Source organism: Onychostoma macrolepis, chromosome 07 (genome assembly GCF_012432095.1).
Source record: "Onychostoma macrolepis isolate SWU-2019 chromosome 07, ASM1243209v1, whole genome shotgun sequence".
In the NCBI taxonomy this organism is placed as follows: Eukaryota; Metazoa; Chordata; class Actinopteri; order Cypriniformes; family Cyprinidae; genus Onychostoma; species Onychostoma macrolepis.
In genome coordinates this window covers 17,257,415-17,281,960 of record NC_081161.1, presented here as the reverse complement: position 1 = coordinate 17,281,960, position 24,546 = coordinate 17,257,415, and the positions used below count along the sequence as shown (strand labels likewise).

Genomic DNA, 24,546 nt, shown 5'->3' with positions numbered 1-24,546 from the left:
ACACAAAATAATATAATTTGAAGAATATTTGTAACAAAATTGTTTTGGTTAGCATTGACTTCCACTGTATGTACAACAACAACAAAACACTATGACATTTCTCAAAATATCCTATGTCCCACAAAAGAAAATAAGTCACATAGGTTTGGAACGATAGGGTTGGAATTTTCATTTTTTGGGTGAACTATCATTTTAAGTGCTTGTGCTAAGCAATATGTCACATGTGAAAAGTCATTAGGCAGGGGGAAAGAGAATTGGGAAGCGTGAATGTTTTGGGACCCTATTATGTATTTCATTCCCTGTCAAGCCACAGTGATATAAATGAGGCCAGTCCATTAATAAAAAGTTTTATAGTATTAATGGGATTTATGCAATATACATTTGAAAAACAGATAGCTATGTGCAGATCATATGTGTGTTACCTGTGTCATATACTAACTCAAAAAAGCTACCTGGTCTCATGGCATTTACGTACCTGGGTGCACTTTTTAGCGTGACATGAAATACGTACCAATAAGTACATATCACTGCAGTTTCCAAAATAAATGAACACTTTCACACAAATTTACAGAGTTGCGATTAATAAAGCGTAATTTTCGCACACTTACTTGAAGAATATCATGCTATGACTTCAAAACAATATTAATATGGTGGGAGATTTGAAAACTGATGCTTTTGAACGTTAGCATTGCACACATCCAGCTTCATATCTATGGGTTTTCATAGATGATAAGTTTGTTCGGTAGCTCACGGAGTACGGAGACGGATTTAGGAGACGAGAAGCACCAGTTCAAATCCCGTGTAACTACGGTTCGACAAAGCAGTTAAAATCTGCGTAAAAGGAAGTTCAAATGGCACAGTTGCATCAGCTAATACGTTTTTATATCAGTTTTGCATTTGTTAACACTATCGGGTAGGTTTAGGGTTGGATTTGGTGTAGGGCATATTTCCAACACGATAGAGCATTAACCTTTAGCGACAGAGGTACGTATTTTTATGAGACCAGGTTGCAAAAAAGTGGTGCTTGTCAGGAGTAATTAGATGTAGACTAATAATAGAGAGCATAATTAATCATTAATGATAGTAATCACTGTCACAGAATGTCATTGCTAGTGTTAATTGTAACTGTCAGGAACATAATTTTGTGCTTCACTGTAATTCCAGATTCAGGAATTGCATAAAATGACACATGATTGAAACAAGGGTACCTTAAAGTAAATATTGTGTCTGAGCTGAACCATCAAGGCAATGTGACTTATTAGGAAGGATCAGATTTGCCAGCAACAGGTGCCCTATTGCCATGGTAACGGCGAAAACAACCTAATGAGGGATAGCCATGATTGGCTAATTGTGTTACTTGAAACAGCAGAGACTGAATGAGATTTGGAGCTTTATCTGGAATCCAGCGTATGGAATAAGCACACCACACACACACACACATATGAATGTTAATGCTTCAATTATGAAATGATTATTTCTAGATTGCAACCAGCAGAATGTCCCTATCGAGGCCTCTTCAAATTGTTTCATAAAACGGTCTGGGTCAGCAGCGGTTCCTCATATGTACCTTGCAGGTCATCACCATTCTCCCTGTGCTGAATCTGAACCCTCCTCTTCCATCTTTATAAACAAAACCGATCCTCCTGTTCGCGTTTTGGCATGTCTTTGACTCCCTGACCCCAACTCCACCCATAATGAGGATGGGGATTCTGAGTCCTATTCTAAATGCATTAGGAGAGTAAACACATCACAAATGCCTAATTGTGTTTATGCCACTTCGTTTTTTTGTGCGTTGTATTTTTCCTGGCTCAAGTTTTTGTTTGCTGTGACACCAATGTGACTGGTGGCCCATTATGAATTCTGAACAAAACCTCAATAAGTGATCTCACAAAAACCCCCAACACCTTTCTGTGTCACCGGATAATTACAACACAAATGCAACTCTGCCTTTCCATCTGCACTGTGATTGGTGGTAAAAGGGGGCTAATTACATGCGACCACACCATTCAACCGAAATTTGTTTTTAACAATTGGCCTCCGTGCGCACGGCCCTCCCATAAGCACTTATGTTATTAATGGAACAAAACTGAATTCAAAGAGGTACACATGTCAGACGGCGCTTTTCGGCCACCACAGTCGCTACTCTGGAGAGACCACATAAAAGGCAATTATGGCTCGGAGTAAACCGTGGGATACTGGGAAACCGAAAGTTAGCATAACATTAACACTTTTTGATTTGATTTACATTAGACTGGTACCTTTTGAGATCCTTTGTATTCTGGTGTGTATTTCTTGTCTCCTGTCTTTAAAAGGATGAGCCATGTTGAATGACTTTTAATTACCCATGAAGCTTTTCCTTTCAGGGATCACACGACTGGATTCTGAAATAATCAGTTCATTTGGGTCCCTTATTACTTTTTAATCTAAGAGAGGAAAGCAAATCATCACACTGAATGAGTGAATGAGCTGAATAAACTGTGCTGTCATGGGAGACTTTGTGTTGCTGTCACAATGAAACTTGTAAATAACATAATTTTAAAGATGCAACGACTGCAATGACTGACCAAAGGCCTGAGTGTTTGCTCACGTGTTTTACACAAACCTCACATATTCATGTATATTTTTGTATGAACTACTTTATGAACTGAATTATTAATCAAATAATTAATTTGAAACAACATGAGATTTTTTGCATATACACTAGAATATGAGTACAATGTCTTTTGATAAAAAATTCATCATCAGTATACTACGTGTGTGCACTATGCAAGCAAGAGGAATTTTAATTGCACATATGCTCAGCTTCCACACTAGCCTTTTGAATTAGATTTTGCACTAATTAGTTTGTCCACAAGGTGGCAACTCGGATGAGTTGGAGCCATAGACTGTAAAAAAAAAAAAAAAAAAAAAAAAAGATGAACTTGAACAAACATCAGCGTGATGAAAACTTCCTAAACTGATGGAAACCTACGGTGACCGGGAGGGGACGTCTTCGGTTCACTTAGTTTTGTTGTGGCCACGACATATTAATTCGTGGGAACGTGATAATATGACATGGCCACAAGATATTAATTCATGGGAACGTCATATTAACTCGTTGGAACATGATATTATGTTGTGGCCACGACTTCCTATGTTTGAGGGAACAACATATTTTTCTCGTGGCCGAGATTAATGCGTAAACAAACCTACGTGACCATAGCAACCCGGGATTATCAGAGATGGATAAAACATTTTTAATATTTGAGCATTTTAATAGTTTTAATAGTTTGAGCATTTGATTTATCATTTGAGTAGTTGTTTTGAGAGTTTGATTTATTATTTGATAGTTTGAGCATTTGATTTATCATTTGAGTAGTTGTTTTGAGAGTTTGATTTATTATTTGATCTTTTCAGGCATTTGAATTTTCATTTTAATTTTGTTAGGAAAAAACTTCCATATACCTGTGCAGTTCAACGAATTTAATCAACACCTGCCAGCCAATCAGAATCAAGTATTCAGACAGACCATGGCATAAAGCGGTATGTTCTTATTTTTACCAGCTTCTGCAAGCGTGTATGGCGTCTGGCTGTTGGAACCTCACTGTGACTTCAGGTAAGATTTGTATTTAATTAACGTTATTTGTCTGTACCAGTCGTGTTTTTGACAAATGCATTGGCAGAAAAAATAAATTAAATAAAATTAGTCATTATAACATGTACAACATTAACAGTTTTTATTTGCAACATGAAATGTATTTATTTCTGATTTCCTGAACAATTTGGCTTCATTGTAATGAGGTTAATGATCTTTGAAAAACCATGATTATGAACATACAGTTACTTTGTCTTGAGCTGATCACCCAACTGTGGTAGTGTTGGTTGATTGGTGTTTATATTTGTTCAAATTTATATTTGTGACTTTATTTTCTAATATATATTTCTCATTATAGATAAGAACAAAGATTAAATTGTAAGAAGAGCTGCTTGTAAGAGCATACGGTACATCTGAAACTGCTGAGGCTGGGAAGGTTTTTGACTATATTTCCGACCAGGTACATTGTTCTGTCATTCTTAAATGGAAAACAAATCCTCAATCATCATTTGCCTTTTTTTGTGCGTGTGAGAAATATTAACATTTGTTGTTTTTCAGATCAGCTGCTATAGAAGACAAACTGAAATCTGAGTGCAGAGACAAGCAAAGGAATAGTAAGTATATTTTAATATCGTATCACCTCTGTTATAGAGATTTTTTAATCAGGCCTAATGGAGGATGATTCGGTCAATCTTGGAAGAAAAATGTTAGCAATGTGTCCATTCCAGGTGGCTAATTTGTGCTTCCTTTCAGTCATTCATGTAAAAATCCATTATCTAATTTTGTTTCTGTTTAGTTTTTTTCTAAAGCTGCAAGGCACTTGTGCAAAATATTGTATGCCAGGACGACTAGGCTGTGCCCAGGTCTCCGGAACCTGCGACGACGCTCAGCTCCATCGGCCCTCCATCTACATCTTGGCTCCTCCCTCCCTCGACTCCGCTGTGTATTGTCAGCACTGGGATGTTCTGGGTCTGTGCCATGTGCCAAACTCCATCTAAGCTGCCAGGCCATCATCGTCATCCTCCCATCACCATCCCTTCACCACATCCTGCCATCATCCCGCACCTTTGCCTCTCACCATTCCTACACCATCTCCTCGTCCACCTCCAAAACCCCCTCCATCCCTTCCTATTCTGTTGCTTGAACTTTATCATCTACAGTCTTTGCACACACATCTATTCACTTCTGCACTTAGTTTTTCTGTAAATTTTTTTTCTTCAGAAAATTACATTGTAATTTTGATTTATTCATTGATGTAAAATTCTTAACTTTTCAGTAATACAGGTATAACTGAAATGTTCTACAAATGGATAAGATAGCTTTTCCATAGCATTTGTCTTTTTTTTTCATTTATTACAATGTTTTTTGTATAATGTTTTAAAATGTACTTGAGTGTGTTTGTAGTAATACAAATATACTATAAACATACTTGTATTTCAAGTACATTTTTAATACATTTAATAGTGTTTTTTGTTTTTCACCAAAGTATATATGCTGCTGTACTTTTTTAAATGTACTTATGAATGTATGAATTTGAATAATGTACTTATGAATACTGTATGAATATTTGTAATGTACACATTAAAGTTTTCTACATATCAAAGTGTACATGTGTGTATATACTGAAAAATATAATACTAATTAATATAATATACTAGTAGTGTAATGCTAATGCATTTCTAATGAGCTGAAATACAATTGAAATGTACTTGAAGTACATTAAAACGATGCTTCAAATATATTCTACCTGTAGTTCATGAAGTATTAAAAGTACATTTTAAATGTATTTTAAGAAATACACTTAAATTGCACTAAATATACTTAAAGTGGTTCCAATTTAACACAATTTCAATATATTAAATATATTACAAATAGATTAAAATTGAACTTAAACATATCTTGAAATACACTTAATATACTTAAAGCTGTTTCAAAATAATACATTTAATATGCACTTAGTATAATATAAATATATTAAGTGTGTCTGAAAAAGCACAATTTAAATATATTTCTTTTTCACCTGGGTTTGCTACCATATATTTTGCAAATACTGTAAACGCCTGACAATTATGGCAATACTTCATGATTGTAGGATATTTATGCCCGTGTGTAACGGAGCCAACGAGACGAGAGACACACGGATCCATGTGCGAGCTTTATTACAAAGGCGTGGTCAGGAAACAAGCAAGGGTCAAACAGGTATATCACAGGCAAGGCAAACAGTCATCCAAAACGGGCATGAGTCAGTCGACAGCGAACAATATCCAAAGGGGCTTGATAAGAGAGGTAAATCCGAAAACTTAAGAAATAGTCCAGGCAGGGGAAAACACAATCCAAAACAGGCAAGACTAGGAAAACTATAAAAGGCTCTGTAGAGTAGCTAAAGCTAGGGCAGCGATAAGTGCATACAATACTCGGCAGTGAGGGAGAGAAAGTCCATCGCTTAAATGGGAATCAGCTGTGTGTGATCAGTGCAATCAGCTGTGTGCGTGTCGTCAGTGCAATGGATGATGGGAACTGTAGTCCGGAGGTGACGTGCAACAGTTAGTGTAGTGCAAGAGTCACTGTGGTGAGTGAGTGACCTCTGGTGGTTCATGATTTATGATTCATGACACCGTGCATGATGATAAATGAGGGTGTTGTGTTTTCATTTACAAATGAAACTACGAGAATGATTCATCCTCAACGAAGGCAGTATAGGCTATAATATTAATAATTATTAATTTGCAGAAATAAAATGAAATATATGTTAAAGTCAACCTTTAAACTGCATTTCCAATCAGCATAATTAATGATTTATTGGCATGTGGAGCATTTACAGTAGGCTTATTTACAAAACTAGTCAGAACGTAATGTGAAGAGATCGAAATGAAGGGAAAAAAAACAAATATAAAAATATAATAATACGCTAATAATGATGATGATAATTATAATAATAATAGCTAATAATAATATACAAATATTATGGCAAAAGACGATCAGTTAATGGACACACACTAGCTGCAAGACTGTGGGTTTTCTTGTAGGCCTATTTTATTTTCTGTACTTTATATAACATTTTGTCATGATAAATTTAATTTGAATGCTGTTTACATTGCATGCAATAGCCTACAGTCTGGTAACCTATGGTCAATATAATAAATTAATAACGTAATCATTTCTATAATAATTCATGTAATGGCTACTGCATTAAGCTAACTGAGACTTGTTAGCACTTGCATATCATTGCTCTTTTGTTGATTTTGATTGCTTCCATTGTCCTCTTTTGTAAGTCGCTTTGGATAAAAGCATCTATTAAATAACTAAATGACTAAATGTAAATGTAAGTGTCAATGTAATATAATTTAAACAAGTACAAAGACATTTTTATCACCCATAACCTCTGGAGAGAAATAATGCAGACTATTAAAGGCTATGTGTTTGGCTGTATTCGTACAATATATATATATATTGCCTCAAATTTAAGTGAGGATTTGGTCTTTAATGCAGGGCCGGCCCGTGGCATAGGCAACATAGGCAGTTGCCTAGGGCGCAAAATGACTGGGGGGCGCCGCACAAAAGTTTTTTTCTCTCGGAAGATTTGATTTGATTTGAAGATTTGATTTGCACTTTAACAGCAACAGAGTCTGTGCCAGCTCTGCTTCAATGTGCAGTCACATTTACTGATGTCTGGTGAATTTTTTATTAAAGGGATAGTTCACCCAAAAATGAAAATTCTGTAATTAATTACTCATCCTCATATCGTTCCAAACCTGTAAGACCTTTGTTCATCTTCGGAATACAAATTAAGATATTTTTGATGAAATCCGAGAGCTAGGACATCAGTAAAAATAGTCCATGTGACATCAGGGATAATCAACTGTAATTTTATGAAGCAACGAGAATACTTTTTGTGCGCAAAGAAAACAAAAATTATGACTTTATTCAACAATTCTTCTCCTCCTCATCCCTTCTGCAGCGGTGTGCCACCATTGTGGAAAGAGTATGAGGACGGCTGTATCAGGTGGCTGGACCCAGTATGCATGCGTTTTCTTCCACTTCATGTAAACGACGCATGTGTGGGCTGACACATATGCGTTTTACTTAAGCAGCAGCGCCATGTGCATGCGTTGTTAACATGAACTGGAAGCAAGCGTGTGGTCACATTTACCATTGTCCGATGAATTATTTTATTAGGCATTGATTTTGCAATAGATTCAAGTTGGTCATGGGATTAGAAAGCAGAATACTTCTATGTCAGCTGTGCTTTATACATTACTGCATTATTTTTACAACACAAAATTTTCCCATCGTGACCGGACCTTTACACACGATATAAATGAGAATACATTACAGTTCAACTATGTCCTAGAAATACCTCACAGATTATTTACTGCCAACGTGCTTAACCAAATAGATTACATGGAAGTAAATCTGTCAAAATATAAGGAGAAATGGGAAGGGGAAATCGGCAAGATTGTGTACTTGAGCGCGTGTGTAGAGAGAAAAAGAAATAGATAAATGTGTGTATCAGGGAGGCTCATCAGCTCAAGACCTCACAAGGATTTATTTGAACTCCATCTCATCCTGACTTGAAGTCCCAATGACACTTCCAGATAATGAGCCTTAAGATATTTCTCAAAGATGTGTGATTTTTCTTCTCTCAGCCTCTCTCTCTTTCTCTCTGAGCTGTAAGGATTAGGTTGTGCACTAATAACAGATCTTGTCGCTCTTTTTAAACGGGGCATCTGAAGGGCTCTTAAACCTTGGAAGCTTTGATGAAATAATGTAATCTAAACTCATTGACACAATGATAGACCACAGCTGTGGCTTTGAGCAGTGTTTTGACTTCCTTGTGGACATTTTCACAACAAAACACTTGAGTTCTTTAACTGTTATACTTCACTGTAATTCCAGAACACTGTTATTAAAGTATTCACCACACTCTGCATCATATTACCTTGTACGAATGGCCATGTAGCTGAATAACTTAGCTGGTTGATACACTTAAACAGTGGAAGTCTTTAAAATAATAAAAAGTAAAACACATGGAATTAAAAACTACTTTAGAAATATTAATTTAACAAAATACTGTGTTTAGTTCAAGGATTTTTACTGACAGATAACTCAAGACTTACTGATATTACAATTATAATTAAACTTTACTTGGCACATTACTTGTGCACAATGCACTTTTCTTAATATTACAGTAAGTCTAAAACTGTGTTTTAATGTCACTTTTGATGAGGATTGTATGATCTTAAGACCGATTATGGAGATCACTGCGCGCTTCGCCGTTCTGGCCCGCCGAGATCTCCCGCTGGAGGAGTTTGCGCGAGAGTTCAGCGGGCTTGCTGTGGACCTCCCAGACACCACAGGACTGAGCTGGAGGGAAGGGATCCTCTGGTGTCTGGAGAGTGTCCAGCCCCGATCCAGAATCAGCCTGCCGTCCAGTCCGTCTGTCATTCTCCATTCAAGCCCGCTGCTGTCCGCGGCTCCGAAGTCATGCCCACTGACTCACTCCAGTGTCGGCTCCAGCCCCAGAACTCGCTCCAGTGTTGGCTCCAGCCTGCAATTCAGCGCTCCTAGATTTGGCATTACCCCCAGAGTTCTCTGTGCCTATCCTTACCCCAGAGTCTCCCTCGTCTCCGCTGGTCCTGTCCAGCCTTTCTCCATCTCCTGAGTCTCCTGAGTCTCCTTCGCCCTCCGCTGGTTCCATCCAGCCTTTCTCCGTCTCCTGAGTTCCCCAAGTTGGCCAGCCCCGCTTTTCGCAAGCGCCCTCAAGTGCCCGCTCCTCCAGAGAGCCCCTCTGAATTCCTAATTCTCCCCATGAAATTTTTTGAGCGGGCCATATAACCATGGCCATGGTGGCCGGGCCAAGGGCCAAGGCCACGGAGTCTCCTGACCCGCCATGGCTCCCCGAGCTTCCTGATCCACCTTGGAGGCCCTCCTTGTCTCTTCCTGGTTCCTGTCCTGCACCAGCCTCCAGGGTGCCCTCCCCCCCTCCCCGATGGTACTGTTACAGTGCGAGACCCGCCTTCCTTGAGGGGGCGGTATCTATCACGTGTCTGTTTCTGTTTCTGTTTGCCCTTATTTAGTATTTCCTGTTCTTGTATAGTTAATCATTGCTCATTTAGATCACCTGTTTTGTATTCATCTCGTTTGCTCCTTTTGTTTGCCTGCCTTTATATGTCTTCAGTTTCCTTCTCTACTTTGTCCTGGATTAATGTTATTTAATGGAAAGGGTGAGTTGATGTTTATTAAAGTCTCCTTTTCGTCTCCTCCTTCGTCGTGCGACTTATTGCTACAACCACATCCCGTGACAGCAACAGTTTCTCTTTAGCACAATAAAATGTACTAGGTATATGTTTAATTGAACTTCAGAACTACTTCTGCAAAATTAAAGTGCATTAACGGGGTCATATGATGCAGTTTCAAGTTTTCCTTTCTCTTTGGAGTGTTACAAGCTGTTTGTGCATATATAAGATCTGTAAAGTTGCAAAGATTAAAGTCTCAAACCCAAAGAGATATTCTTTATAAAAGTTAAGACTCTGCCACGCCCTCCTAAAACAGCTCATTCAAACGCACCCCCACATGTCAACGTCATGGTGTGGAAAGAGCTGCATAACACCGCCCAAACGTACACGCGATGAAAGAAGGCTTAACTTTTATTGTTGTAGCTGCTGCCATGTCCTGGAGACGCTGTGTTTCGTTGTGAACGCGAAAGTACTTTGTTTGGCCTTCCAAATGTGTACACAACTAGAAATCAGTGGTTAAGTTATATTTACAACAAGGCAAGGCAAGTTTATTTATATAGCACATTTCATACACAGTGGTAATTCAACGTAGCATTTGGACCAATCAGACACACAATTTTGCATTGGATTTAACAAATCAATTAGTTATGAGATTAACAAATAGCCACAGACCCTCACCCCATACACATACTGGGTGCCAGTATGTCTGTCAATGACTTCAAGCCCCTGGTTCCATGGCAACCGATCTGATAACACTAGTTTTATTGCTCAAAGGAATGCGGGCAAAGCAACACTCACTTCATATCCCCTTAGGAAAGAGACATTATGCCATAAAAATGGACTCTTCTCTAATTAATTAATAGAAAAACCTTTCTTTGAATGAATACACATATCTTCAGGTCATTGTGTATATTATTACTGTTCTTGTATATGTTCTTGTGTTTTGTATCCTGTTTTATGCATGCTTATGATAGATCACTAGTTAATATTACCTCACTCATACCATGTTTGGTCTATATCAATTCGTCTTTGTATGATCTAATTGAGAGTGAATATTACATGTTGATACCTATGCAACATATTAGTGTCCTAAGAATCTTTAATATTTTGTATATTAACTTCCAATCCAACCCCTTGCAAATTACCATGCTCAGAGACAAAGAGTCGTAAAACCTTCCCTCCAAAAGTTCAGGACTCCATTGGTTCTTTGACACCCCAGAGGTGTGAACTCTATAGCAGATAAAGCTCTCACATCAGTGACGCCCCTCCAGTCTATGGTTCTTTTAGATTCTGAGAAGATGAGGATGTGAGCTAGAACGCTACTGGACTTTCCATTCAACCAAAGGTCCTCTGACCTCAGATGATCTCTTTCTTAGATCTTTTTCACTTTCTACCTGGGAAGGAACTCCCAATCACCATCGAGTCAGAATAACATCTTTTGGAATTCATCACTCTTCAACCCGGAAGAACGTGATCGCGAGTCCAAAACCTTGAAACCATCAATACTTTTCATCCGAGACTGCATTCCGGACACTCGCCAATGACCAAGGAAGTGCAAGTATGGTACATCTAACTAAACTAAACAGAGGTTTAGTCTAAGTTATAGACCCCGTTATAAATGGCGCTGATGGTTTTACACAGGTGGTTAACTAACTCTTTCCATAACTGCATTCTGTTTTCTCTAATGGCTTCATTCATCCACTTTAGCTCCCCTTTTGTATATACGCGTGAGTGTATGTATGTATGTTTGTTTGTTTAGATTAGTTATGTGTGTTACCGTTTAGTTAATAAAAGTTGTGTGCACAAATAACATGAGTTTCTGGTTCTGCCTTGCAAATTAATGTCCCTTTACAATTTTTGATCCTTACTACATGCTCTAATGCATTAATACTTAGGAAAGTATTTTCTGTGGCCACGAAAATATCCTTTCTTAGAGTTGATATGAACTTACACTGAATATTCACTGGACGAACAGATCAGTTGATGGCAATTTAATTCTGCTACAGTTATTACTGTCAGCTGATATAAATAATTGTAATTAATCATAATTAATTGTAATTATTTATATACATTTCCCTTTTGAGCTGATTTGCTACATCAAAGTGCTTTACATAAAAGGAAGTGAAAAAATTATAAAAAAAAAAAGTCACAACAATAAAAACAAGGAATTAAATAATAATAATAATAAAAACAAGATATAAAAATTGATTTAAAAATAATTTAAAAGAGTTAAGAATAGAAAATTATTATACATAGTGCAATCAGTTCGGACGGTTCATTTGACAAATGCACAGCTAAACAGATGAGTTTTGAGTCTGGATTTAAATGTGGCTAATGTTTTGTGTGAACCCTTGGTATTTCAAACTGACTCGATCCTAATGATCTGAGTGGTCTGTTAGGTTTATATTCAGTGAGCATATCTGCAATGTATTTAGGTTTTAGGCCATTGAGTGATTTGTAAATGAGTAAAAGTACTTTAAAATCAATCCTAAATGTAACTGGAAGCCAGTGTAAGGACCTGAGGACTGGTGTGATATGCTCAGATTTTCTGGTTCTAGTCAGAATCCTGGCAGCAGCGTTCTGGATGAGCTGCAGCTGTCTAATGGTCTTCTTGGGAAGGCCAGTGAGGAGACCATTACAATAATCCACCCTGCTGGTGATAAAAGCATGAACAAGTTTCTACAAGTCTTGACTGGACACAAAACATCTAATTCTTGCAATGTTTTTGAGATGATACTATGCTGATTTAGTTACTGCTTTGACATGACTACTAAAACTAAGGTCTGTCTCCAGAATCACCCCAAGATTTTTGACTTGATTTTTAGTTGTTTGACCCCTAGAGTCAAGGTATGCATTCACCTTGGGAACTTCATTTGTTGACTTCAGTTTTCTCCTTGTTTAACTGAAGAAAGTTCTGGCACATCCAACAGTTTATTTCATCAATGCATTGGCAGAGGGAGTCAATGGGGCTATAGTCATTTGGAGATAAGGCAAGGTAAATCTGGGTATCATCAGCATACACTGTTCCAGACAAGTGCAATGCAAATATTCAAGTGTGTGCAGCGTTTTACGGAGGACTGTTTCCTGAACCTGGGAGAGTAGCCTACAATGTGAACACTATGAATGGCTGTGAACACTATAAAGTGGGGCAATTCCAAGGTCGCAAGCACAGTCTGGGGCTTCTGACTCACAATCTGTATGTATGTTTCGATATTTAAAGAATTTGCTACTGACTATTCAAATGTGAGTTTTGAGCAGTGTAGAGTAGTGCTTGTTTGGCATTTCTACGATCACAAATGCAAACATGGTGTTATGTTTATGCGGTGCGGCGCAATGCATAAAAACACCATATGAGTCATTATAATCAGTAATTATGTCCTCACTGAATGCAAAAAATGCCTCGTTTATAGTGGGTTTTATTGTTCTAGTCTCGTCGTGCCGGGACACGGCATCACAATACGGTAAGGGGCGTAACATTTCCGTCACACGCTTGAGGTATTCGGCCAATCACAAGGCACTGGATAGCTGGTCAATCAGAGCATGCCTCACTTCTCAGAACAATGAGCTTTGTAAAAATCAGCACGTTTCAGAAAGGTGGAGCATAGAGGAGCAACAATAATGTACAGTATGTGGAAAATAATGTGTTTTTTGAACCTCGAATCACGTAAACACATTGCATTACACCAAATACACAAAGTAATATTCTTTATAGCAGCATCATATGACCCCTTTAAGTACAAAACTAGTTGTTCCAATTTAGCAGACTTTAAGTATACCAGTTTAGTATACTAAAAGTACAATTTCAGGACATTTTATTACGTACATAATTTAGCATGAAATAAATGTATTTCAAATACATTTAAGTATATTCATTTTTCACTAGGGTTCCTGAGGTGCTAGCCATGTACTGTACCTGTAATATATGAAACTGCTAAACACAAGGGTATCTTCATTAACATAGTTTAAGTGTTTCATTAGGAGTTCCATTGATCAGCGAGTCAAGTAAACCCACTTTAAAGCCATTTTAGGAGCATTTTATTATGTACAATTAGACCTAACTTCAATTTTTATAGCTGACACAGTTCAAAATGACATTTATAATTGCAGTTAAATGCTTTGTGTCTGTTTCTTTTGTATATTTTAATTTTCTCATGTAAAAAGGATACACAGTAGCTCGTCAACAGGATACAAACAGCCACACTGGGCACACAAAGAGCAGCAAGGCAGTTTGCATTTACTAGAGTGTGATGATTGCTAACATCTCACAGCTTAAGGGCAGAGAGGTCATGTCCACGAAGACCATCAGTACCAGTCTCATACTGACTGTCATCATGTTGGAGTCACAGGTCAAAACAGTCTGCTTTGATGATATAAGAATCAGACGTATGGCCGAGTGAGTAATTTTGCCTCTAGAGCTGTTAATCTCCTGCTTTTGGCCTGTAGTTTCATTGTGCATGTTATCAAATGTAATGTGGCACTAAAAGCAGCTAAAAGGGAATTGTACTTTTTTGTCTTTTTTCTTTCTTTTGTTATATACTGTTCCCATATTTATCTGCAACAATTAAAATAATAATAATAATCTACTAATCCATTAACTATGCAATCCATTTACTACAAATAGTGTAACATAAGAGTTGTAACATTAATAGTAAGCATACATTTCGTTAATTAATTTGCTGTAGTAATCACATTTATTTTTCAAATAAATACATAAATAAAACCTCCAAATTGATTAAATCTTTTATATTTTATTTATAATTATATTTTAACATATAAATCTACATTTCATAGTGATTTTATACTTATAGGTTTCTTTAGAATTTTTCATCAACTCTCAAAAAATGAAAAATAAAATACAATAACACACACACACATATGTTTGTTTTTGTGAAAAGTGGGGACTTCCCATAGGCGTAATGGTTTTTATTCTGTACAAACTGTATGTGTTATTGCCCTACACCAACCCTACACCTAACCCTACCCTTTACAGGAAACTTTGTGCTATTTCAAATTTTCAATACACTCCATTCTGTGTGATTTATACGCATTTTGAAAAGTGGGGACATGGGGTAATGTCCTGAAAAGTCACCTTCTCCTTGTAATACCTATGTCATACCCTTGTCATTATACAAATTTATGTCCTCATTTGTCACAAAAACACGCACGCACACACACACACACAGAGTCTGGTTTTCTATCCTTGTGGGGACTCTCTATAGGCGTAATGCTTTTTCTACTGTACAGACCATATATTCTATTGCCCTACACTAACCCTATACACCTAAACCTACCCCTTACAGGAAACTTTCTGCATTTTTAGATTTTCAAAAATCTTCGTTCTGTGTGATTTATAAGCTTGTTTACCTGTGGGGACCTCAATTTAGGTCCCCACCATGACACGAGTCCCCATGAGTCTGTGTGTATACACGTTTAAGTCCCCACCTGAATAGAAAAACAGGTACACACACACACACACACAGAATAGATTGATTAATTGATTTCTTTCGCAAATTGAACTGACTGCTCTAAAATATGAGACACCAATGTCCTATTTGGGTTCATGCATAAGCAATATTTTTGTAAAGATTAACTGTTTTTTTAAATATTTTTTAGGGCATTTTTGGATGCCAAAGTTTCCTGTCATAGCTATGCAAAGATTTCATTTAAAAAAAAATGGGATCATAGATCTTAAAGTTAAGACTTTAAATCTGTAGTTAACTTTAGAATGATCTCAAAGTAAAAAGAGGTGCTAAAGTCTGATTTTGTGGTGGCCATACTTTAAATTAAATTATTATATTCTTAATTCAAGTGATTAAGGATTTTGAAAGTCTGTAATCAGTGTTGAGTACTACTGTAAGGTTTGTACTACTGTAAATGTTTGAAAATGATTAACTTTTGAGAACATTCATTAGAAATTTAGAAAAGTAATCAAAATGTAATCAAATGTAATCAGTTGCATTACTTTAATAAAGTAATTGAAATAGTTACACTATTTATTACATTTTAAATAGAGAAACTTGTAATCTGTAACCTATTACATTTTTAAAGTAACCTTTGCAACACTGATTGTTAGATGGTTGCCATATTTCTTTACTCATTCTTTTTAGTTAGTCACAGTAAAATATTACAGCCCGCATTTGATGGCTTGAAGGAAAAGCAGAAGAAGAAACACTGATATGTAAGAAGAAGGGAATGCAGACATTCATGGCCTTATCACATATATATGAAGAACACAAGTAGACGCATATGTGCACATATACAAAACAAAACACGCTATTCCCAGATAGCATCAATCATCTGTAGGAATGCATAAAATAAATCAAAGTTATTGGTTTCTTATCATACATAAAGGGAGGATGTGCAAAATCAGGCATTTTCAAAAACAAAACATGACATGTTTGTCAAGAAATGCTCAAATCAGATTTTCTCCCTCAGAAACATTTTCACTATATGCAAATAATGGAGAAGAGTGACCTTGTAATTCGGGAACAGATGTGGCTCCCAGTGAGCAAGCAAACACTTCAACAAGTACAGATGTCCTACAGTGTGTAGTTGCTCTAAATACAGTGCTGAAGGTGAGAAAAATCACGGCAGCAGTTACAATGCCACAATATCTCTAATAACGAACACTCTCACACTTTTATATCTCAGTCTCTGAGATGAGAGACACTTGTCAAAGAGGAAATTTTTCCATCTCATGATACTAGAAGCGACAATATCATATTCACAGACTTCCTAGTGTATGAATATTAACTGTGCTCTTGCCTGGCACATGCAGAAAAAAAATTACAGGAAATTAAAAGGTTACTCCACCCCAAAATGAAAATTTTGTCATTAATCACTTACCCCCATGTCGTTCCAAACCCGTAAAAGTTTCGTTCGTCTTCGGAACACAATTTAAGATATTTTGGATGAAAACCAGGAGGCTTGTGACTGTCCCATTGACTGCCAAGTAAATAACACTGTCAAGGCCCAGAAAACATTTACATTTACATTTACATTTAATCATTTACCAGACGCTTTTATCCAAATATAATTTAATATAAATTAATTATTTTATTTAGCAAGGATGCTTTCAGTTGATCAAAAGGGATGATAAAGACATTTATAATGTTACAAAAGATGTCTATTTCAGATTACTGATTTTTGACTTTCATGAGCTGTAAACTCTAATCATCAAAATTAAAAGAAATAAACATTTGAAATATATCAGTCTGTGTGTAATGAATGAATATAATATACAAGTTTCACTTTTGAATGGAATTAGTGAAATAAATCCACTTTTTGATGATATTCTAATTATATGACCAGCACCTGTATATATATGGTTTTTGGTTTTTGTCTGCTATTATTTGATCTACGTGTTTGCTACTCCTCGCTCCTGGATTATCTCTGTTTCTTGTTTGGATTTTTATTAAAAGGCTCTGTTTTTGTTTATTCTCCCTCGTCATGTGCTTTATTAGTAAAATACTACGTAGCAATATATATATATATATATATATATATATATATATATATACATACATACATAGACTTCTGTGATTAAATTATCATTGCTATAGACAATAATAATGTAATAATGTTGTATGTATTTATAAGTTGGTCTCGTTCTGGTTGCAGTTCTGGCTGTAAACTAGGTAGTGTAAAATCTAAGAAGCATATTCAGAAAAACGTTTATGAAAATGTACAAACACAGGAAGACCTATATTCCGGATAAATGCCATCTAATTCAGAGGTGCAAAATTCAGTTCCTTGAGGACCACAGCCCTGCAGAGTTTAGTTCCAACCCTGCTCAAAAACACTGTTTTATCAAGATATTCAGATTTATAGCTGAACCGTGTGTATTTGTGTTGATGCTAAACTTTGCAGTAGGCCTATAAAATGAGTTAGGCTACTATAGTATTATAGGATTATTATGGCTAGATGAAATAAAGCATGACGTACAGAGTATACAGAGTAGTGATGTTCTGGTTTGGCATCATCAGTAACAACATCTACTCGTAAGTCACTTCTAATGAATGAAGTATTATGCTCCTGAAGGACAGTCGGATTCTGCTGTACCAGCACATAAAGGGATTTCTGGAAATAAATCTGCCTATGAGCTAGCAATAATGGTGTTACAATAATAAGTTTTTGACTTGACAGCTGTTATTAAAATAATGCGATAGACCTGCCTCAAACTCAGAAATATAAAGAAATGAATGAAAAAGAAATGAAGAATAACTCGCAATTGCGAGAAAAAAAGTCAGAATTGCGAGATAAAAAGTCTTTATATCTCACAATTCTGAGAAAAAAAGTCAAAATTGCGAGTCTATATCTCACAATTGCGAGGAAAAAAAGTCAGAATTGTGAGATAAAAAGTCACAATTAGCCTACTGTCATGTGTCGTTGGAGCCAGGGAAACGAGGAGACGTGGAACTTTGGAACAAATGACTTTATTGACAATTACAACAATCTACTGACATACAGACATTACAATCTACTGACACAACAAGACCGGACACTGAGGCAAGGAAACACAGGGCTTAAGAAGGCTGGGGAAAACTAGATAATTAAGAACACACGGCTGGGGACTAATTAACTGATGAGGACATAACGAGGACAGGAACAGGAACTCCAAATAAGGACACGAGAGGAGGGAGAAACAAGACACAGAGACTGACACTGACACTACTCCCCCCTCCCGGAAGGCGCGTCTCGCGCCATACAACATCCAACGGGGAGGGGGGGTGGGCGCTCTGGAGGCCTCAGGGGGCACAGTACGGGGACAGACGGCCTCCAGGGTGGATCCGGGAACTCGGGGGGCCATGGCGGGTCTGCCTCCGAGACCTCGGCCCCAGCCCCCGCCCCCGCCTCGGCCTCTATGGCAGGAGCCCTACTACCCCCAAATTTTCTTGGGGAAATTAGAGGTAGTTTTGGGCTGGCGTTCAGGGGGAGCGGGCTCTTGGGGGCGCTCTGGAGGCGCGGAATCTTGGGGGCACTCTGGCAGCGCAGAGATAGAGAGACGCCTTTGTGGCACAGGCACTGGGGGGCGCTCTGGAAGCGCGGACTCTTGCGGGCGCTCTGGAAGCGAGGAGATAGGGAGGCGCCTTCGTGGCACAGGCACTGGGGGGGCGCTCTGGAAGCGCAGACTCTTGCGGGCGCTCTGGAAGCGAGGAGATAGGGAGGCGCCTTCGTGGCACAGGCACTGGGGGGGCGCTCTGGAAGCGCAGACTCTTGGGGGCGCTCTGGAAGCGCGGAGATAGTGAGACGCTTTCGTGGCGCAGGCACTGGGGGGCGCTCTGGAAACGCAAACTCTTGGGGGCGCAGGAGGGCTGGACGGGACCAGTGGAGACGCAGGAGGGCTCTTGCACGGAGCAGGCACTGGCGGCACTTGCGAGGAGCAGGCACTTGAGATTCTCTGGCAGAGGGCTTGCCATACTCTCTGACGGCGGGCTTGCGTGGGCCGCGGACGGCGGCCGGAATTTCCCCGCGAACGGCGGGCTTGTCATACTCTCTGACAGCGGGCTACGGATGGCGGCCGGGATTTTCCCGCAATCGGCAGGCTTGGGAGAGCCGCCCATGGCTGATGTGTCTTCGCCGCGAACAGCGGTGGGTTTGGCAGCCGAACCAGCCTGAACTCTGTCCAGTGGGCTGGGAACAGCCGCAAACGGCGGCGGCTTGGAGTTTGCGGCGGCAGGCTGGTGCATGCGATGACTTCCATCTTTTGTTTTGGTCCGGTCTTCTGTCACGTGTCGTTGGAGCCAGGGAAACGAGGAGATGTGGAACTTCGGAACAAATGAGTTTATTGACAATTACAACAATCTACTGACATACAGACATTACAATCTACTGACACAACAAGACACAACAACTGACACTGAGGCAAGGAAACACAGGGCTTAAGAAGGCTGGGGAAAACTAGATAATTAAGAACACACGGCTGGGGACTAATTAACTGATGAGGACATAACGAGGACAGGAACAGGAACTCCAAATAAGGACACGAGAGGAGGGGGAAACAAGACACAGAGACAAAGTTCAAACAGATGCCATTAATACAGGTAACGAGTGGAGGACAGAGGAGCCTCTTAAAGAAGAAGTTACAGGTCTGTGAGACCCAGATATCTTGCTTGTTTGTAGGTGACCAAATACTTATTTTACCGAGGAATTTACCAATTAATTCTTTAAAAATCCTACAATGTGATTTTCTGGATTTTTTTTTTCTCATTTTGTCTCTCATAGTTGAGGTATACCTATGATGAAAATTACAGGCCTCTCTCATCAAGTGGGAGAACTTGCACAATTGGTGGCTGACTAAATACTTTTTTATGTCAATTAGCACTGCATTGTTCATATACTTTATTTATTACCTGGAGATGACTTTCCAAATGTTTCTGTTTTTCTGTGAAAACAACTGTTTTCATACAGCTATAGCTGGAGCTTTTGTCCATATCAGGGATTTCCCGGTAGGACTTTCTGCGGAAGAGCGCCCTCCGGCTTCGAGTATGAAACACACACTGTTTAGTGCTCCATGATGTTCATCTCATCTTATTCTGGGTCCAAATAAAACATCAGATCATGCACAGACTATCCTGTCTCTTTGAATTTAAATCTATATTTATTCACACTGGCTCTTGAAAACCTCTATGCAAACACACTTGTCCGACAAAGTGCGGGGGACGAATTTACATGATATTAAAAGTGGGGGGGGACATGTGCCCTGCGTGATCTACGCCCATGCCTCCAAAGATGTATGGCAAGGGCTTTGCAACAACCAAACTATATAGACATGAAACATAATACCCTAAACATATAAAAACATTACTTAATAAAACCTCTATCAGACATAAACATTGTATAGATACACAAGCAGATATAAGTAGAACAACATCCTTTCGATTAAAGGCCTAAAAAATACATTTTCAAAATTAAAACTCTAGAACTGGTGCAAACACTCAATCTGTGTGCATTTTCAGTTGACTGGAGGGAAAATTCCGCATGTGGATTGTCATGCAATAAGTAATGTTTACAAAACGTGTGATTTTTGTCTGGCTCCAAAACAAAACTCGGAACAAACTCTGTGATTTATCTGCCAGCTTCTCGGATATTCAAGTCAAGGTGTTGCTTCCCAACATCTGCTGCTTTGGCTGTGGATGATGGATCCCCTGCCCTAGCAAGGGCCGAATTTGTTTTGCTAACAAGCATGTCTTTCCAAATGAATTAAATTAGCCTAGTGCTATTTGATACAGTCTATTTGACTGACCAAGCATATCACTGTCCCTAAAAGCTCTCGCAGTTTCCAGTGTTTCCCGCTTCTTGCAAAATACCTCAAATGTGTTGCTGCCTGTGAGCAAGTGCAGTTTTTTTTATTTTCACCGTAAGATGAAGGAAAGAAAAAAAAAAAAGTTGTGTGATGGATTCTTTCTCTGCCGGGCGAAACCAAGGGAATCAAACATCAAACCCCGTCAACAAGGCACCTTTTCCAAGTCACTGATTACAGCTGCTCTTCCATCTGTGCTGGGTTTGAAGAGTGCGACTCACATATGTGTGTGAGAAAGAGCGTGTGTAACCCAATCAGAACAAACTGCTTCCCAAAATGTAGAATTTAACAGTCAATATATCTCACCTCTGTGTCCTGCAGTCCACTGGGGGACTCCAAGCTAAAAGCTTCATCAGTATCACAGACGCAGCTTGGAAAAGTTGGAAATTGTTTCCGAGGGCCCAGGCATTGACTAAACTCTCATGGCTCCTATGACAGTTTAAATCAAAACGAATCACATTTAACCAGTCGAACTGACAGTTTTCTCTGCAGTGTTAAAATAATAACTAGGAGCTTCTCTTCCAGCAATTCACCTTAGACTAAAAGCATGTTGAAACTGAACTTAATGAAGATTGGTTTCAGGTTTCTAATCATCAGTGAAATTGTGGTATTTCAGTTTTGTCGAGTTACTTGTTAGAGTAATTTCGAGTGGCAGTTCAATGATGTTTCCAAGAACTCATCCAAGGTTTTCATCTCCAGTCTCATAAGTGAGAAATGACATAATTGTTTTTCCTCTTTTTTTTGTGATAGAGCCTTCAAATAAACATGACACTTAATTTCCAGCTCAACAAAAACAAGGTGTTACTTGGGACTGTACGGTACATTTCATCTTATTCTCTGTTTTACGACAACAGAAGACATAAAAGTATATTTTGAAAACTGACACATTTGGCTTTCAAGAAACCGAATGTGAATCTTCAGAGAGCCTGCTTTCAAAGACCCAGGAAACGGAGACAGACAAATGCTTTTTTCCTTCTTTCTACATAAACAAATACATATGCACACAGTGGATTTTTAAAAGCCTCTGTGAACTCCAGGTTTTCCACAGAAGACATGTCTCTACCCTCTGGCAATATCTAAACAGCAGACAATAAGCAGTCAGCATACACACTTTAGCTATGAGTGCAATCTTTAATCTTCTGTGTTTATGGCACCTGCTATTTGCAGAGAGATGGGATATGGAAATGTTTCCCTTCTCCCATGGCACCCTTGACATTGTCAAATCACGAGGGAGTATTCGGCTGGGTAAAATATATGCCATTCACACACATCTCGTGGGAAACAACCGTGTTCTCTGTGTGTATTCTTCGCTAGCAGACATTCGGCTCTTAATAAACTTCTTGAACTACTTAAGTAGTTTTCTCAAAATGCAAGTAATAACAAAGATCTATTAAGAGAACACTTTCCAGCATAATCATCAAGTTATCGCAGCCCAGGAGATTTATTTATTCATTACCTACATGGAAGATTAGGTTGGAGGCAGAATTAAATTTTAAGAACTGCAACTAAGCGGAAAAAAAAGGCTAAAAAGTCAGAAAAATCCCAAAGTTAAAAGAAGATGATGCCACCAAATAACACCAAATAAACCAAGGACCAACATAATCACACTTTACACAAATAATTATTTTGGTTATACTTAATCACGAATATAGCTTGAATTCATAATTTGTGAATAAGTAAATAGAAAAATATAGGATTTAAAAAAAAAAAACTATTATTTTTAGCCTCATCAGAGTGTGAAAATGTCTGTCCATCAAAAACACGTTTTTTTTTTTTTTTTTACATTTCATGTAAAATCTGCAGTAATCCCCCTTTCATAGGGACATAAAATCCAAACAAACTGTAGAAATGACCCAATAAAAACAAAAATAAATAAATAAATAAATAATAAGTGAAGTAAACCATTTGTAACTAATTTAACATTTGATTTCTCAGTTTATCAGGTTGTTTTGTGAGTAACCATTTTACCTTAATTTTAATTTAGACCCAAGTCTAAATGTAATACACAGACAACTGGTAGACATTAGATGCCTTCCAGCAACTTTATTTACGTTAAAAAATAAATTAACTGGGAAATGCTGGCTCACCAGAAATATATATTCCTCTTCTCTACAGAGGATCAAAGGGAGAGCTTTGACTCTTTGCATAGTGAGGTATCTGTGAGTGAATCTGAGCTTTCTTTCAAGCATGGCTGACACAGACAGAGGCGACTCATCACATGACAGCAGTGGTGGCAAGAGTGGGGCTGTCAAAGCCCTTATGAGGATTGCTGGGACTGACAAACAAGTACCACTTCTGCCCCCTCTGGTCAATTCTCTCCTTGATGGTTTTGAGTCATGCTAAAAGTTATAGATAAAAAAATAAAAAAGGTTAGGCACCTTAATAGTTGTTTAGATCAAGTAAAAGAGAAAATAATAATAAAGAATAGCTACAGAATGAGTCACAATTCATTGACATTGATTGATCTTGAGAAAGTGTATTGACACAAGAAACAGTTATTTTCCTTTTGATTTGAATGTTACTTTAGATGATGGTTTACTTGAGACTGTTGATTAATTTAAATATCTTGGTCTTTGGATTGACCCTGAACTTACTTTTAAGCTCCATATTGATTATATTGTTAATAAAACATATGGTACACGTGGGCTACTTCCCATTATTGCTTTAGGTTATCTTTATTTTCTGAATTCAAAATAACTTGTTTTTAAGTTTTCTTATGTTGATTTGTGTGTGTACATGTTTTGTATGTTGTTTTGTTTATGTTGTAATATTTTGTTTTTGGTTTTTGTGTTTATAGGAACCCCTTGAAAATGAGATGTTACATCTCAAGGGGCCATCCTTTCAATAAATTCAAATTCAAATGGTAAGAATTAATAAAAAGATAAACACAACTTTAACATGATTCTCCCATTATATATTATATAAACTAAATTCATTTCAGTGCATAAAGCATATTGCTATTGTCACTATTTAAAATGATAATAAATCACCAAGTAGCAAGTAAATAAATAAACAGACAAATAAATAAATAAAAACAAATATAACACTTTTCTTATGATTTTACTCCCGTCAAAATCTAGGCAATGTGAAATCCTCCGTATCATAATTTGAATTGGTTCTACTCATTAGCCTCACTGACGTCCTCGAACTACCCACATATCATCGTTCAGCTGATTCATATTCTGCAATTGGATTAATGCATATTCAGATAAGCTTCAAATAGTGTTATGAACTGATTTCCAGTCTGTCTTGCACTTCCAAAAGAGCAAAATTAAACATTGTATATTCACTGCCCTTGGGTTTGCAGAACAGACAAACATGAAATATTCTTAATGTCAAATTTCACACAACAGTAATCTGCTTTCTGTGCATTTTTAAGAATCTTGTACAAAATAGGAAAATAGTATTGCTCAGAGGTTGCTCTTTCCTAACTC

The 24,546-nt window shown here is 37.8% G+C and overlaps 1 long non-coding RNA gene across 1 annotated transcript; it reads left to right on the top strand.

Annotated features, from left to right (window-relative positions):
* Positions 1–3,981: 3,981 nt before the first annotated feature.
* On the top strand, positions 3,982–4,514 carry LOC131543404 (uncharacterized). Its single transcript, XR_009271902.1, has 3 exons — positions 3,982–4,034; positions 4,133–4,188; positions 4,384–4,514. It is a non-coding gene; the product is annotated as an uncharacterized LOC131543404 (long non-coding RNA).
* The last annotated feature ends 20,032 nt before the right edge of the window (positions 4,515–24,546 follow it).